Source organism: Symphalangus syndactylus, chromosome 17 (assembly GCF_028878055.3).
Source record: "Symphalangus syndactylus isolate Jambi chromosome 17, NHGRI_mSymSyn1-v2.1_pri, whole genome shotgun sequence".
Classification (NCBI taxonomy): domain Eukaryota; kingdom Metazoa; phylum Chordata; class Mammalia; order Primates; family Hylobatidae; genus Symphalangus; species Symphalangus syndactylus.
The window spans coordinates 77491485-77505017 of NC_072439.2; the positions used below are offsets into that span (position 1 = coordinate 77491485).

The 13533-nt window shown below is 34.9% G+C and overlaps 1 protein-coding gene and 1 long non-coding RNA gene across 2 annotated transcripts in view; one reads left to right on the forward strand and one right to left on the reverse strand.

Annotated features, from left to right (window-relative positions):
* Window positions 1-13533, forward strand: part of NAALADL2 (N-acetylated alpha-linked acidic dipeptidase like 2) — a 955512-nt gene that overhangs the window by 919592 nt on the left and 22387 nt on the right. The gene's annotated exons all lie outside the window — the stretch shown is intronic.
* LOC134733315 (uncharacterized) lies at window positions 1139-3971 on the reverse strand. The gene is made up of 3 exons (XR_010116792.1): window positions 3896-3971; window positions 2580-2800; window positions 1139-1225 (listed from the first exon to the last, which is right to left on the reverse strand). It is a non-coding gene; the product is annotated as an uncharacterized lncRNA (long non-coding RNA).

The following is a 13533-nucleotide window of genomic DNA, read 5'->3' on the forward strand; positions in this document are numbered from 1 at the left end:
GAAGAAGAAAAGATGCTTCTATTTACAATTTGTTCCTGTTTTTGCTTTCTTTTCCTGTCATTGTCACCCTAACAATGCTTCTTCACCTAAGTAGTGACAGTTCATTCTAGTAGTAGAAGTTAGCACTGATTTTCACTTTTTCCAACATTAGTTAAATCAGACTCACAATACTCATCAGAGACACCAGCGCGAGCGTACTAAAGTTCTTCCTCATAGGTCTGGGGTCCAGTTACACAGGGTTCCATCTCTGATCTCAGAGACATCAGTTATAGCTAAGCAGTGGCCCCTATTCAGAGGCCTGACTTTCAACTTCACAGGACACTTCCTTTGAGCTTCTCAGCTTTAATAATTCCAAATATTTCCATTCTCCAACCCTAGGAATAGTAGATCCTTCCTGCTGTCGTAACCTAACTTCTGTGACATTTTAGTGTTTCTTCTGAAACATTTTAGTGTTTCTCCGTGCCTTAGAATCTAAAATACATATAAAATATCTTCAACAATAACTGCCAAAAAGGTGAAGAAATAGTTACAGAGAAATCGAGGAGTAACAGGTTTGTGTTATTGTTTTCTTCAGCTGGGGTAGGATTTAGGCAGGCATCATGGTAACAGGTAGATGGTACTTAAGCAGGATCTTATAATTAGTAGACTCCAGTCTTCAAGAGATGGTAATGATAAAGTGGAAGGGTATTTCTCAAGAAAACCTTACTGGAAGGTATCACAGTTGTTCTGTTTCTCAAAATCTACTTAATAACATTTAACCTTCTCTTGTTGATTGAAGGTCAAGGTATATATTCTTTTATAATACAATAGAGTCCTCAAAGAGTGTCATTTGCCTCTATGACAAAATAACTACAGATGGTTTGCTGCTGAAAACTAGAAAAATGAATGGTTTAGTGTTCTGTTATTTCTTTTTTTCATTTCTGTATTTTTATTGGTTACTTCTAATTGATGTCATTGTGTCTAGCTGCTAGAACCTGCTGGTGATTGCTTCAGTTATTCAGTTTTCTTCTACCTCTCTTAAGGGACAGTCTGTTGGGCTTTGTGAGTTATTTGCCCTTCCAAGTGCTATTTAAGATTATTTTAATGTGATTGCAGTGTTCAGGAAGCATGACCTCAGAGTAAGTAGGAATGTTACTGTCCATAAATAAAGTCCTCTCGATTGTAGCTCTCTATCTGGTACAGGAGAGTATAATTTTAACTTTTCATGTAGTTCAGGGGTATTCATCTTAAAGTGATAATCAGAAAAACGTTTGCTGAGAGATCTTTGAAACTTACATGTTTTTGGCTTAACAGGCCAATATCTAAGGTTCTCTAAAATGAATACTTGTTATAAGATCATAAAAAAAATGACAGTAAACACTAGCTATTTGCTACTGATTGAAAGGCAATGAGTTAACATAAGTGAATTCTGCCAGTAAGGTTGACTGAATTTGAGACCATGAAGCCGACTATATATCCACTCTTCCCGCATATAACATATGTGGTTTATTGTGTCCACATAGTCTCTTTTCAGAGATTGTAAATGATACTATTTATGAACTCTTGAAGACTGAAACACAATTGGTGCTTGAAGGTCAAGGCAGCAAACTGCATCCTAAATTCCTATTTATTGACGATGTATGGTCCAGTTAGTAGTACACTTTGTGCTGCTATAATTAAAGATCTGTCGACGTTTCTAATACACACTATTATTTTAGGGTTTGATAACATGACCACTCATCTTTACTCTGAATTACATGATGAAAGGCCTCAGCGGTGGGAGGACATCTTCAAGTTCTTTTAACAAGATTATAAGATATTTATATGCTTTCCTTGATACTAAAATTCTGAACAATAAGATTTATGGTAAGCTAGACATAAACAGGACCTCTGTACAGGCGGCATGCAGCCAAAAATGTTTGACTTATATGAATGTTAAGCAATACATTGTTATTTCAGATTTCCATTTCATTACCTATATTCATTTTAAAAGAAAAGGTTAGAACAAAAATTTTTTAAATCCTTATTTGTAAAAAATACCTGCCTTATTCCTACTACTCCCTTATCAGATGTCTATAAAGAGTATACAGAGCCTAACAATATAGTAAAGTAGATCTAAGTAGTTATAAGCCTAACAATATAGTAAAGTAGATATAAGTAGTTATAAGCCTAACAGTATGGTAAAGTAGATGTGCGTAGTTATAAGCCTGACTCATTGGTTTGTTTGCAGAAAAAAAAATAATTCTAAATAATTTTTTTTAAGGAACTCAGTTAGCTGTTTAGTTAAAAAATAGCCTGTGGTTGTGTGATCTGGACCTATATAGATCTATGCTCTTCAGTGGTAGCCACTAGCAATGTGTGGCTACTGATAATGTGAAATGTAGTTAGTGAAAATTAAGATGTTAATTAAGATGTATAAAGTGTGCATTTGATTTTAAGACATACTACCGAAAAATAAAAATAAAGTGAAAATATAACATTAATAATATGTATATTGATTCATGTTGAAATTATAATATTCAGCAAATAAAACTACTTCATTTCTTTCTTTTTTAGTTTAATATACTACTAGAAAATGTAAAATTACATGTGCAACTTACATTATAGTTCTACTGTATAGTGTTGCTGTAGATGTTCCCAAATATCCCACATTTTTTCTTATAGATGATATACCCAATTGACTTGAGTTGACTCAAAGTAGGATGTTTGGCTTATGATATATCCAAGATACGATCAGAAAGTAGTAAGCCCCCCCCTTTTTTTTTTTTTTTTAGAAATTCTCTATTACCCCAACTGTGGTTGGTGATGTTGTTACAGGTGTCTGTGGTAGTGGATGGCAAATATAGAAGCGGGAAGATGTAAAAAGGAAAAGTAAATATGGGAGTCCATAGGAGTGAGTGTCTGAGACATTAAGTAAAACAAAACAAAACAAAATTCAAACGTAAAATATTGGTTGAATATAAATTTGTTCATCTGTCATACTTAATATAGAAAAGGAGTATTTTCTTTATCCTTGAATAATATTATTTTCAGATGAAATTACTTGTAGTAATAAGTTATTACTCCAAATTCACCTTATAGCTACTAAACTTCTGCAACTATAATCTGATTTCTCTAAAGCCTCATTAAAATAAACAAACAAAAACTGCTATTTGCTTCATTCATAAATTCATTAATTCAGCAAACATTTATGTGCCTATTCTATTCTAGGCATTATGCTTGAAACCAGGTGATCCAAAGGTAAACTACTTTCTCTTTCAATTCTCATTAGATGTTTCCTTAGCATTCTTTTGCTAATTTGCGATGTCTATTCGCCTGAATTCATCTAAGTCTGTAATCATGGATGAAACTGCTTTGGGCACCCCATCAGAAAGAATCACTGAAACCTGACCCCAATGTGTTATCATACACAGATACCACAAGAGTCAACGGAGAAGCAATAATGTGTTAACATCACAGGAGTCCTCGTGGGCTAGAAGAGTTGTAGCAGTGGTTAGGCTGGACACTACCACGCTTGTAGTATTAGTGGACAATAGCAAATAAATTCTATTAATAGAATTGAGTCATAAAGTATTTTAACTGAGCCAGCACAGGAGCTGTCTTTTTTTCATCCCTTTATGTCTTACCGTCTGTATCCTTTTCTCCCTCACTTCCGTCTAAGAGTAAAAGTGATTTTTTCCAAAGCTAACTTGGTCACCTCTATTCTTGCCTCTTTCTTCTCCTACCTTATGGCCTTGCTCTATCAATTTTCAGAACTCTTCTCACCTTCATTTCTACACATTATCAATCGTTTTGGTTGCTGCAGTGATTTCTGCCCTCTGATTTGAAAACATACTTCCAAGGCGTATCTTAAAACAAATCAGACATTCTCCCCTCAACTTTTTCATATTACTGTCCTCTCCTCCATTTGACATACCTCCCCAGTAGGGGAGTCGCCTGTTCGCTTGCTGTCATTCATCCTGTGTCGCGCGTTCATTCTTTAAGCCTGTAACACTGGCTCTCTTTTCCCCCATCCAACATTCTAATTCTCATATTGTCCTTACATTACCAACAACTGCCATTCAGAAAACACAGTCTTTTTTTTTCTCTCTAGTCCTTATTTGTTTGTACCTCTCTGACCAATTCTTTTATGGAAACTATCGATTACCATTCTTAGTACAGTGAATACAACTTAAAATCTGTCTTCAACTGCTTAATTTGATTTTAGCAGATTTCCCCTTTTATTTACCTGTTGCAGTCCCTTTACATTAAGAAACAGTTATCCCAAAGTCTGCATCTCAAAGACTGGACTTTGATCCCAATTTTGCTTAATGAAAGTTCTTCAAGAAATTTTATAGAAAGTTTGTCAATGATTAAATCTCAATTCATGATTTTTTTCCCCTCTATCAAAAGGGGCAGACATTTAACAGGGATACAGTGAATAAGAAGGGAATAGAGTCAGAGTTTATGAGGCACATATCTGAAGGTTATATTCTTTATTTTTATATTTTTGCTTTTGGAACAATGTTTTTATTGTGCTCAGAAAATAACTGCTGGTTCAACCCTAAATTGGTGCATTAAAAGAGATACAGATTTAAATGTTTAGGGTGGGTGAGTGAGTGCTTAATATCCGTAATAAACTGAATCCATTGTTAGAAAACATTCTCAGGCAACTATCTCATACTATCTAACTTTACTTTGAAAGGGAAGCAGTGTCATGGAGTAAGGAGGAAAATTTATTTCCTGTCTTCTTATTGACGAAGCTGTGAATTTTTGTCAGTTTGGGGTTTGCTACACTCTGGCAAGTTGGAAAAGGTCTATTTTGTTGTTTCTTTCAGAAGCTTTTTTTCTGTCATGCATGAGTTTCCAATTTAGCTCCTGTTGGAATATTGTTTGAAAATAAATCCAAAACCAGTTAAAATATTGAAATTAAAACCCTTTCGGGGCCGGGCGCGGTGGCTCAAGCCTGTAATCCCAGCACTTTGGGAGGCCGAGGCGGGCGGATCACGAGGTCAGGAGATCGAGACCATCCTGGCGAACACGGTGAAACCCCGTCTCTACTAAAAATACAAAAAATTAGCCGGGCGTGTTGGCGGGCGCCTGTAGTCCCAGCTACTCAGGAGGCTGAGGCAGGAGAATGGCGTGAACCCAGGAGGCAGAGCTTGCAGTGAGCCGAGATTGCGCCACTGCACTCCAGCCTGGGGGACAGAGCAAGACTCCGTCTCAAAAAAAAAAAAAAAAACCCTTTCAATAATGCACTTTTCTAAATCTTGACTCTACTACGCAAGGGCTATGTGATGTTAAGCTAAACTCTCTGTGCCCCGTTTCTTTCTCTATAAAATGGAAATAATAATAGTACCTATGACATTAAGTTGTTTTGAGGATGATATGCATTAAAATATGCAAAATGCTTGGAATATGAGTAAGCATATACTACATGTTCAAGAATTAGCAGTTATTACTTTTATCACTATTAATTTATGCAATCAAATTTATTTAGTATATACTGTTTAGAAACCTGGAGAAATACACAATGAACAAGAAACTCGTGTTCTTCAGGAGCTTTGCCAAGAAGAGACAAGTATCCGTCAGAGTTACAAGGGTGTGTGACTAGTGCTATGATAAAACCATCAGCCTCTGTGGTTGCACTCAGAATAAATCAACAAACTCTGCCTAGGGTTGTTGGCAAAACGTGAGTAGTTGGACTCTGAACTGTGTTAAATTAGTGCTGTAGTTTATCCAGACCACAAAAGTCTTTCCTTTCATCAGTATCTCTGAGAGTCAGTAGCTGGATCTCCCCCATAATCCAAGTCAGAAAATGTACAACATTTTCTCAATAATTTACCATGATCTTTAAAAAATTACACAGAATTTGCTTCTCTCAACCTACTGATGAACTTCAAGATGTGTTTTCTCTAATAGTTTAAAATATGTTTAGCATAATGTTTTCATATGTAGTCTGTGTATATAGCACTACTATTGGCTGTCTGATTATTCTGACCTGCATACACCTTCTAAAATAATTTTTCGGCCAGGCGCAGTGGCTCACGCTTGTAATCCCAGCACTTTGGGAGGCCGAGGCGGGCGGATCACGAGGTCAGGAGATCGAGACCACGGTGACACCCCGTCTCTACTAAAAATACAAAAAAAAAAAAAATTAGCCGGGCGTGGTGGCGGGCGCCTGTAGTCCCAGCTACTCGGAGAGGCTGAGGCAGGAGAATGGCGTGAACCCGGAAGGCGGAGCTTGCAGTGAGCCGAGATCGCGCCACTGCACTCCAGCCTGGGTGACAGAGCGAGACTCCGTCTCAAAAAAAAAAAAAAATTTCTTCTTTGTGACTAACATATGTCTGGCTAGAAAACCAACACCTTCCTATCTAAAGCAATATAAAATCTAAAGTTATTTGGTGGGGTTGAATTACTAGGGATATGGAGGAAGGGAGTCATTCCCTGTGAAGCACAGTCCAGAGTGCCAGATAGATTTTTCCTGGTTTGACCATAGGAATATATATACAGAAAAAAAGTAGCACTAGGAAAGTAGAGTAGTTACAGAAAAGGGAATGGGTGGCACTTTCAATTAGTTAATGGCATGGTCAAATATAAAAGGGCAGCTGGTTTATTTGTATAGATTCTTACAAGGCATATGTACTTGGCCTAGCAGTGACCTATAGAAGTGGTCTCTCCCTTGTTCCTGGAAAGTTCCTTTTGGATGAACTCTTTCCTGGGCAGGAGATGTCATCTGATGGTCTCACAGCTCTGTGTTACTAAGGACAAAGTCAGTTGAGAATTATGGGGCTGTTAGATTATGTGCCCAAGGAAGCAAAACGCAAACATCTCAAATAATAGCATAAGTAACACATATAAAGCTTTTTATTGTATATGCCGGGCATTGTGCTAAGCACTTTACATGTTTCAGCTCATGTAATTATTATAAAAACTCTAGGTTGTAAGGACTAATATTTTCCATTTTACAAGTGGGGAAGAAGAGTTGCAGAGTTAAATAACTTTAATGTGCTCCAGATCGTGGAGAGAGAGAATGGTGGTGATGGGCCAGGAAGCTTGTCTTCTAGGGGTAGGGGAGGCAAAATGTCTTCTCTACCCTCCAAGGGCTTCTTGCTGAGCCTAGGAATTAAACTTACCTAAGGCAAATTAACAGGAGAAAAGCATTTATTTTATTTAGTAATTTTTACATGTACATGAGAGCCATCACACACACACAAAAAATGAAGACTCAAAGAAATGAAGTTGAATGCTTATATATTAGGCTGAACAAAGAATAGTAAATCGTGGAAAAGCAGCAAGACAGAGGGGTGTAGGCTACGGCAGTTAGTTGTGGAAAAGTGACTAGGAAGATAAGATTGGCTGGTTAGTTCAACAAGATTTATTTGTGTAGATTTTTGTCAGCCTCCACTTCCCTAGTGATAAGCATGTCTTTCACATAGGAATTTAATCTCCTGCTTTCAGGAAGAAAAAGGAAGTTCAGAGTGCCCGTCTTGCATCTGCTGTTCTTCAATGTTTTTTACTCTAAATAACAAATAGGCCAAAGCAGCATATTTGGGGGCAGTGTATTTTCATCTCTTAAATGGGAAATAGCATGAACTGTACACTTAGATGAACATAATTTTGATACTGACCACTCAGTATTTTCGCCTTATTTTTCCCTCTCTCTGTTATTGATATTACTTTTTAGATGTAATTCATTGTTTTTCAAAATGTTTACCTCTTCAAAGTGTTCTTCCTACCTCACTCAATAGGGCAAAAATAATAATGTATTCTTTATAGCATTAAGCATATAAACTTAGGTATTCAGGGGAACCCCACACTATGCATTCAAGTAGGATAATTAGTGGTATGAGTAGTATTTCTGTAAATAAAGTTTTATTTTGACAAAGCAAATATGCAAATTAAGATTTGGGAATATAATGGGAATATAATGAAAATTAAGGTTTCTTGAAATGAAGAGTATGGTAATTTGAGAATATCAAGACAGGCTGCTGTGGAAATTTTCAACAACCTTTAAGTAATGCAAGGTTTTCTATCTTCACTTTCATGCCTATAAACTATATTATCAGCCCTTTGTTTCTTAGAACAGAAATACGTTTGTTTAGTGTGGAATGTCTTTTATTCTTACTGATTTTTATTACTATCAAGTAATATTTCATAGTATAATTAGCAGCTTAGTATTCTATGATTTGGGGGGACAAAAAAATTTAGAATTTTTCCTCATAGTCAGGGCCTGGCACAGTGGCTCACGCCTGTAATCCCAGCACTTTGGAAGGCCGAGGCGGGTGGATCACGAGGTCAGTAGATCGAGACCATCCTGGTTAACATGGTGAAACCCTGTCTCTACTAAAAATACAAAAAAAAATTAGCTGGGGGTGGTGGCGGGCGCCTGTAGTCCCAGCTACTCGGGAGGCTGAGGCAGGGGAATGGCGTGAACCCGGGAGGCGGAGCTTGCAGTGAGCCGAGACTGCGCCAGTGCACTCCAGCCTGGGCGACAGAGCGAGACTCCGTCTCAAAAAGAAAACAAACAAAAGAATTTTTCCTCATAGTCTAGGGTGGGACTGATTAAACACAACACACTACACACACACGCACACAAACAGTATGTGTATACATATCACATATACAAATTTGCATATACATTTTTACATAAAATATATACATATATACACACATATCTCAAAAATGTACATAAAAATAGCAAATACTAAAGTAACAAGAATGGAAAAGAAATGGTTCGAAAATACTGTCAGACAAGATTTTTCTCTGAGCAGATGCTTTATGTGTTAATAAAACCACAGGAGGGCAAAGCTGGTATGGTTTATCCTCAAAGCCTTTATTTATTCACAGCTGTTCAATAGTAGCAATAACGATTGATAACACTGTATCTCATCTCCATTTGGAAAGTGAAAAACAATTTTCAAATTCCATTAAAAAAGATAAAGCAAAATTTACCTTGCTACATAGAGTTGAACAGAAACATTCAATCATTTTTTAAAAACTCTAACATGTCAAAATTTTAAGAATAGGCATCATTAAAAATGTTCTGTGATAAATATATCAATATCACAATTATTTGCTGTACTGGAAGGATTAAAATATTATTTTTGTGCCTTCCTGGCTATGTGTTCCTTGCCTTTGGGCTCAACTCTTTAATAATCTTATTTTCAAAAGGTACATGAGAGATTAATGGTGAAGCTAATTACCTACTACGAGTATCCAGCATACATTTTTCTGATGAGTAATATTTTTACTTTGAAATGTGTAATTTCAATTTGTAGTCAACATTCATTTTTAAGAGATTAAATATCTGGAAACTCAGCTAAAAATGAAACCGTAAATAAGTTGAATATGCACTTGTTTGAAATTTATATCCTCCTACTTTCAAGTTATTTCTCAAATTGACAAATGTTTTTAAAAATTATTTTCATTATTTTTAATGGGATTTTGATGAGTGTGTGTAAGATAGTACACAAAAGCAAATCTATGTTATAAAATCATGTGCTGAATAACAATGTTTCAGTCAAATATGGGCCACATATACTACAGTGGTCTCATAAGATCTTAATGGAGCTGAAAATCTCCTATTGCCTGGTAACATAAAGAACAATGCATGACTCATGTGTTTGTAGTGATGATGGTGTAAACAAACTTACTGCTGCCAGTCATATAAACATATAGCACATATAATTAAGTACAGTACATGATACTTGATGACAATAATAAATGACTTCAATCCTAGTTTATGTATTTACTATACGATACTTTGAATTGTTATTTTAGAGTGTGCTCCTACTTATTAAAAAATGTTAACTATAAAACGGCCTCAGGCAGGTTCTTCAGGAGCTATTCCAGAAGGCATTGCTGTCATAGGAGATGACAGTTCCAAGTGTGTCCCTGACGACCTTCCAGTGAAACAAGATGTGGAGGTGGAAGACAATGATATTGATGATACCTATCCTGTGTAGGCCTGGGCTAATGTGTTTGTTTGTATTTTCATTTTTAGCAAAAAAAAAGTTTAAGAGGTAAAAAGGAATTAACATAATGCTTTTAGAACAGGATATAAAAAAAGAAAATATTTTCAGCAGTAAAATGTGTGTTTTAAGCTGTGTTATTACAAGAGTCCAAAAGTTTTAAAAATTACAAAGTTCATAAAGTAAAATAGTTACAATAAACTAAGGCTAATTTATTATTGAAGAAATAAAACTATTTTATAAATAAATTTAGTATAGCCTAAGTGTACAGTGTTAATGAAGTCTATAATAGTAATGTCCTAGGGCTTCACATTCTCTTACCACTCACTGATTCAAACAGAGAAACTTCCAGTCCTTCAAGCTCCATTCATGGTAAGTGCCTTACACAGGTGTATGGTTTTTTACCTTTTTTTTTTTTTTTTTTTGAGACAAGGTCTCACTTTGTCACCTAGGCAGGAGTGCAAGTGATATGATCTGGGCTCACTGCATCCTTGACCTCCCAGGTTCAAGTGATCCCCCCAACTCAGCCCCCAAGTAGCTGGGACTACAGGTGTGTGCCACTATGCTCTACTAATTTTTGTATATTTTGTAAAGATGAGGTTCGTTATGTTGCCCAGGCTGGTCTGGAACTCCTCCTGAGCTCAAGAGATCCACCACCTCAGCCTCCCAAAGTGCTAGGATTATAGACGTGAGCTGCTGTGCCAAGGCATTTTTTATCTTTTATAGTGTACTTTTAGTGTGCCTTTTCTATGTTTAGATGTGTTTATATATACAAATATTTACCATTGTATTATAATTGCTTACAGTATTCAGTACAGTGCAAGTTTGTAGCCGAGGAACAATAAGCTATACCATGTAGCCTAGGTGTGTAGTAGGCTACACCATCTATGTTTGTGTAAGTACATGCTATCACGTTTGCGCAACAATGAAATAATATAATGATGCATTTATCAGAGCATATCCCTGTAGTTAAGTAATATATGACTGTAGTTTAATTTTAAGCGATAGCCATTAGTACTAGTAGTCATGGCTAGATGGTCACATAAATATATATATATATATATTTTTTGGCCACATAAATATATATATATATATTTTTTTCAGTAGAAGACCCACTGATATTGATTGATTATGCATATTTTAATAGAAGATAATTCATGTAAGATATCTTCAATGCATTATAAGATTTCCACTATATCTATCTCTTCACATGTTATTCCATAACATTCTAATTGGATGGAGAAAGACTGGAATAGTTCAGAAAGGTGTAGCTTTTAAGATCTGAATAAAGTTAATAGTGAGTCTTTTAAAACACATTTAAACAACTGTAAGTATAATCACAACAAGAGACTATGAAGGAAGAATAAATATTGCAAACGATGCTTTATAGTCAATGCAAATACAGTACTTTGAATTACCCGAAATGTATAATGCACAAGAACTCTAAGTCATGTAGTTTACTTGTTGACCATCTTCTGCAAAAGCTGTACCTAGTAACCTTCCAAAATTGTTTTTAAATAAAGTTCTTAAATTGTAGCAATAAACAGAAGGACAAAGTACACTTAATACTGCAGTTTATCAAAAGACATAAGAAATTTCATCTCATACTTGGAGAGTTATAAAAATCAATGTTTGGGCTAAGGTATAAACATGTTTATAATACAATTATTTGCATAACTCTAGGTTTCTAAAAAACCACTAAAAACATAAAAATACTTAGCCTCATTATTTCCCTGTAGAACGTATTCATTTACACCTAAATTTCAGTATTTACTATATCATCATTGCTGATTTTAAGTCACCTTCAAAGGATAAAGCAAAACCACCTATGAATTGGCATATTTGTTTATTTCTCGGTTTGTGAAAATGTCCTTAATTTTTTTGATGTAGCAAACAAATTTCAACTTTGATTGCTATGCAAAAAAACAGAAGATAATCTGCTTTGCAGTGAACTTTATATAGTTCAACTGCATACAGGCAACATGCTATATATGAAAAAGTTACTAACTGAACTACAGGTATTAAATACTGAAAAGAGTTAACAGTTTATTATAATTTATTTAACAGAAAATGTTGAAATCTTACTCAAATAATTATATGAAGGCAAAGAATTATCAAACAAACATAATTATTTACAGAAAATAAAACTATATAAACTTACATAACAGGCTGCGATGTCCACTAAAATTTTCATTAGCATATCATGGTATTTTTACAAGGTAGATTTTACGTGCTATTTTTTACAAATGATCTCCAACATCTCTAAATTATCTCTTTCTGAGGGAGGGAAGATAAAATATTCAAAATGATTCAAAATTTAATTTATATTTCAAGGTCTTCATGAATAAGAAAAATAGGTGGAATTCCTTAACTTAAGAGTTTTTTGTTTTATTATATTAGCCAAATATGCAGAAGACCGTAACTCTGAAACTGTTCAATCAATCACTCCCATTTAAATTAACTCAAAACTCAACAATCCCTTTGGAACTGAGATTGCTTTGTATCCCACATAGCAATTGGTGCCTAATAAATACTTGATGAATGAGCTCTCAAGGTAATTATTTTTCTTTACTTTCTGTCAACTTCTACTGTAAAATTATTTCTAAATTTTCTTAGATATGTAAATTTTCTTAGATATGATAAGAGTTTCTACGACTTTATTTGTAGTAAAATGTAGACTCTTCTGGATATATCTTGTGTTAAAAGTATCAAAATTCTATCATCTAACCATCACATATGACTTAATCATCTTAATGTATTTTATACAATTGAAGAATCATCTCACAGACTACCTGACATTTACATAATTTCAACTGAGAACATATTCTACTACTTGAGGTCTTGGCTTTTGCATGGCTCAGAATTAACTGAGTAAGGTTGTTTTCAGGATATTGGATTAGCATGCCTGCCAGAACATTCATTAAGCATGGAACAAAATGTCAAGGTGACTTGTATCAAGATGTCTAGTGCAAAGAACCCATTACTTTTATTCTTCTCTATTTAGGGCCACAGTTCCAAAGGGTACGGTTAAGAACTGCATGTATTATTTTCTGCATATGTTAAATATTTATTAGGTTCCAAGAAAAAAGGCGGATATAGATTAATAGAACTGAGCCCACTGAATAAAGTCAATTACTTTAAAAACTAGTATGTATTTCAGATAGTGAGACACATCTTACAAAAAGAGCTAAACATCCATGAAACTCAGTTATCAATAAAAAATATAAATGTATTTTGTTTTCCTTAAGTGTAATTTAATACATTAATAATGGATTGGGCAATTGTTTAAACACACAGTGACCACAGAGTCTAGAGCATCTAGAAAAGGAAATGTAACAATTAATTATTTAGTTATCTCAGATTTCAGAAACAGGAAAAGCAGGGGACTTAGAATACAAAATTTCAAAATACTTACTAGGAGTGGCTAACTTAATTACCAACACCAAGTAATTATTACCTTTTTCTCTTCATTTTGATAACTTGGTTTATACATGCATTGATTACTTCAACAAACCTATGCATTACTATCAATAAAATTGGCTAGATGATCTTCAGTGATGCAGGGTCTGTGAACAGGAGTCTGAGTAATGACAGACCTCTT